Source organism: Triticum aestivum, chromosome 6D (assembly GCF_018294505.1).
Source record: "Triticum aestivum cultivar Chinese Spring chromosome 6D, IWGSC CS RefSeq v2.1, whole genome shotgun sequence".
NCBI classification, from domain to species: Eukaryota; Viridiplantae; Streptophyta; class Magnoliopsida; order Poales; family Poaceae; genus Triticum; species Triticum aestivum.
In genome coordinates this window covers 438,960,596-438,965,496 of record NC_057811.1, presented here as the reverse complement: position 1 = coordinate 438,965,496, position 4,901 = coordinate 438,960,596, and the positions used below count along the sequence as shown (strand labels likewise).

Sequence of the window (4,901 nt, the reverse complement as noted above, 5' to 3'; positions counted from 1 at the left end):
GTATTAGCTAATCTGGACCCTCGAATCATAAAAATGAATGGCACCAATAGACTTGATGTACCGTAAACGGTCTCTAGAAAGAGAACCACAAGGGACACGGTGATTCGGTGCCCGAGCTCATATGCTCCCGAAATCGGCGGCGTCCGTTCGAGTGTTGGGATCCGAACAATTCGCACTGACACGGCGCAGAGAAAGTCACGAAAAGGATCAGGCAGGCGGTGTACTGTACGCTACAGGGCGCTTGAAGTGGGACCAAACCGTATGTGTGGACGTCTCGCGACGCGCAGCCGTTCTGGTCCGTGGACCAGATCGTTAGCTAATGTGGTGAGCCAGGAACGGCAATGCTGTACAAAACGTTTGTGGAAACATGTGCCGTTAAAGGTAGAATCGTGTACCACACGTGTGCCTTTTTTTATTGGATGGGGCCGGGCATGGATGGGTGGCGGTCGTTCCGGAAAACCCGACCTTGACCAGAGTTCATCCCCTCGCACCACTACCTGGCATCTCCCGGAGCTGAAATTGCTAAGGTTATCGGCGGCGGCGGCTACAACGCGGGGGCCGATTGCTGATGGAAGATGCAGGCTTGAGTTCTTGCTGGACGCGGTGGACCGTAAGTGTTGCTGTCTTCCCTGGAGTTCTGGCAGATTCCCGTTCTACTATTTCTCTGCGAGCATACCGTGCGAAAAAGCTGATTCCAGCACTGGTCGTCCGCCATGATTTCTTGTTTTTAGGTTCCCTCTCAAGGAGGAGTTCGAGGACAGCCTTGAAAATCCAGATCCGGTACCTTTGGCGTTGTTGACGACAGACCAAGCTAACCCTGCGGTTCAGGCGGACTCGAATGTTGGATCTGGATGCGGGCAGCAAATTGGCGGCGGTGGTACTGAGAGGGCGAACTGCAGCGAGCGGCGTCGTCGAGGGGCTTCGCCGACAGCATCCGCAGTTAACGGACAGGGTCGACCCTCATGCCCCTTGTTGGTCTAAGAGGTATAACATCTGAATCTGTTGCGTCAACTAGCTGCACAATTTCTCAGAAATGGTTCATGCTGATTTGCTAGGCACTGCTTACAATGTTGTAGTCGTGTAGTGCGCTCGTGCAAACTAAAATATGTTGTAGGTAGCTGCACACTGTCAGTAGAGATTTTGCTGATTGCTATATGTTTGCTATGCACTATCTCGCTCCGAACCCGTGTACTGCTCTTCCCCTTCCTCATTTGACAACCTGTAGTCCTTACTGCCAGGTAGTTGTTTGTTGATTTAGGTTGGCCGCCGCCATTGATTCCTGTGTATTTTCTCAGGTTTCCCCTTCAGAAGGAGTTGACCAAACAGCCTGGAACATCCATATCCAGTGCCCCTAGTCCTGTTGCCACCACACGAGGCGAAGCCGACAGTGCTGGAGGATTCGAACTGCGCGTCCGGCTGTGTGCAAGAGGTCGGTGGCCGCAGCCAGTGAAGAGCAGGAGGTGAGGTCCGTCGAAGGAAGAATGCTACCCCGGCTCAGTCCGCACAATCCACATTAAAGGTTAACCCGGAGGCACCATGATGGACTTTTAGGTGATGTTCTCACTTACATTTTCATCTGAACCACCATGACGTTATGATAGAGTAGATTGCAGCTAAGCAGACATGGTGCTATTTTACAAATTGCTTCAGATACTGGCATCCTGTAGGGTGCTATTTTTGCTTGTATCCTTGCAGATCCAGCAGTTGTTGGCATAGCAAATGTATATGTTTGTGCATGTGGCAACTGATTTGATTCGCAACAGGGAGTCAGGAACCAGCTGAGCGGCTCGGTTGGCTTGCTGAACACCGGGTAGCGCCTGTGCCCGGCGGTCTGAACCGAAGTGAGCCTACGACCATACACATCCTGGGACTTGAAGAAAGGGCATCCGCGTGACTGGTGGAACAAGAAAGCCAAATCAGAAATCTGTGGGGGAGATCAACATGACTTGAAATAAATTAGTAGAACATGTATCCAGGCTTCTCCCGCTTCCGAGCTATATTTGTTACCAGCTCATGGCCACCGAAAAGGCACGATGTGGAAGGAAGAAGAACCTGAGTAGGGACATCAGTGGTTGTTTGGATTAGGAGAATTTAAGTTGGGTCTTTAGAAAAACAGTTTTAGGAGAAATTCTAGGGAAACTAGTTTTAGTTAATTATTTTGTTATGCAATTCTTTGTTTGGATCAAGAAACCACTTCTACAAAACTCTGTTTGGGTTAAATCCTTTGAAGAACCACTTTATTAGACGCCTGACCCTCGCTCCAGTGTATGGGCATTGACATGGTTCTGTCTGCCGTGGTCATGCTCAGTGCCGAGAGCTGCACATCGCCGCTAGCGGCGCCTCCATGTCGTGCAGCATCGTGTCGCCGCAGTTGGTGTTCTAGCTAGTGCCACGAGCTGCGGCGTTGTGCCTCTCAGAAGGCGTTCAATCAGCTGAGCCAGATGGCGTTCCGGTACAAATTGTTCATGTAGAACATGCCCAGCGTTGCCGGCTCGCTACTGTTCTGCGGCCAGGCGCTGTCAAAACTACCAAAGCGGGCTCCTGTGCACCTGAGGAGGGTCAGGTGGACCAAACTGGCTTGGTTTACTTGTATTTTGGTTTATCTTCTTTTGCTTTGTAGATTGAACAAAAAAAAATCTGAATATATAGTTTCTTTGACACAGATATTGACAGTGGAGTCATGGAGACATGTTATTTTTGGGAAGAAATGATATATGTCCCTCTGTTAATGATATGGTTGTAAATTACTGTATGTGATTTCTAATTTTAGAATGTTGAGTAGACTGTTGTTGTTGATCAATAAATTTTATGGAACTTCTTGAATTATGTACGTTTGGTAGTGTTTTTGAATCGGCATGCTTGATAAGGTTTTCTGAATTTGGTTATGTGGTGATAACTGACAACACGTGTCCCTTTGTTATGAGTGTACCCGTGGTGTGCAGCTTGTTGGGGTGCGCCATGGATTTCAAAATTTGAAATTACGAACAGATTAAATGCAGCACATGTGGCGCTGGCTGGCGGATCTCACCCGTTCATCAACGGAGACGGCTCGGCATAGCACAGAAAAACAACCGAGCCGTTGGAAGGATTTCTGTTCCACGATGCCATAACGGCTGTGTACACATTCAATGCACTGTCGCGCTGGGTTATTTTACTGGCTATACTTCTCCAATACATAGATAAATACACAGCCAGGCACAGATCCACATGCTGAACTAACGGAAAAGATTTCAGGAGCATCTGAGCCTGGGCTCCGAAACGAATATCCGAACCACAAGTACCTTTTTTTAGTACCTTTTTCATCCAAAATATGCTACAAGGCAGGTTGCCCATCTGTATACCGCACCACTCCCCCACCGCCTCTTCCTATCATTGCTCCGCTGGCGGCGCCTTTTGCCTCTCCTTGCTCCCTTACTCATGTGCGCCATGGCCATATCCCTTTAGATCCACCCTCGTGACGCATGATCACCGGCTCCTTATCTTACGGCGCTAAGTTAGGATTTATTTATATCTATATATGTGAAGTTGAAGATCAATTAGAGAGTATAAGCCCACACGTAGGAGAAATGGGGGAGAAAAAAAATAAAAAAAGGCTACAAGGAACCTTTACTTCACACACACATATATATATATATATATACCCCTATATAGTGTGTGAATAATTTTGAAAGATGGTCGTTGGATGAAGTCAATCCGACGGTGTAGAGATGGCAAATCCGAGCACTACTGGCCGTTGGATATCATCTACATTCCACCAGATTTTGCCACATATATAATCTAAAAGACTCCATGGTTGAACTTAAGCATAATGCACAAATCCCAAAACACAAGCACTTCTCCTTTGTTCTAGAATCTTCCGTATCATAATTGACCAAATTTGTATCTATATGAATTGCCACTATTTATTTTTATTTTATGCTTTACAACGCACAATTTCATAAATCTTAAAATAGATTAGCTTTTTTATAAAAACTATTGATTTTGAATGAGATGAACTATAAGAATTAAACGAACATCTAATATGACTCAAAACTTACATGCTATAATGTGATATTTATTTATAATTTGATTGTCAAATCTCATGCGTGCAATGCACGTGTACCTTACTAGTTAGATGTAGAGCCGTTAAATTGTTAAGGACTATTTTAAATAGTTTTAAAGGCTCCCTCCTTTTCTGAAAACCACCTAGAATTGCGCTAACCATGTGGAGAAGCATCGGCAAAGTACAGGAGTGTCATGATGCTCTTAAGAACAATGTTGTACTCGGGTGACGTACTCTTCTCCCTCTTCCACCCGTCGCCGTGACACCCGTTCTCTATGACAACAACAATATTAATAAATAATGTTAAAAATCTCTATTTCTAATGAAGCAGTTGATAGGCTGGTACCTTAGTTTATTTTCGCCTCACCGGTTCAGTTTCGCCTCACCTCGCAAGTGACGATTCAATTCAATCACGTAACTACGAATTTAGAAATCGCCACTTTCCCAAACAAACCGGCCAGACCCCACGCGCTTTCTCTCTTGTGTAGCGGCAGCCGGCAGCGTCATGGTATGGTCTGGAGGTCGCTGCTAAATAGATGGATGGATTGAACTGGTGTAGCTGATATTTCAAGCTATTTTTTTTCTTGTACAGGCTGTAGGACGTGGTGCAGGAGAAGTTCATCTTCAACTACGTGGAAGTGATCCTCAATCTCAGGAGTGCCTCTTCAAATTTTTATTTCCGTCTTTATGAAGTTTATATGCAGCACTGCTTGGCAAGATGGCAAATTTATATTTCCGTCTTTCATAATGTTTTCAGAAATAATGCAAGTGCAGGTTTGTGACTCAAATTACGGTCTACATTTTCTTTTCTACGTGATATATAGGTTAAATGCCTACTTTCAATGCCATTGAATTTTTT

At 45.6% G+C, this 4,901-nt stretch overlaps 1 long non-coding RNA gene across 1 annotated transcript; it reads left to right on the top strand.

Moving 5' to 3' along the window:
* The first annotated feature begins 406 nt into the window (after positions 1 to 406).
* Positions 407 to 2,662, top strand: LOC123145662 (uncharacterized). The gene is made up of 3 exons (XR_006472361.1): positions 407 to 610; positions 732 to 984; positions 1,296 to 2,662. It is a non-coding gene; the product is annotated as an uncharacterized lncRNA (long non-coding RNA).
* The last annotated feature ends 2,239 nt before the right edge of the window (positions 2,663 to 4,901 follow it).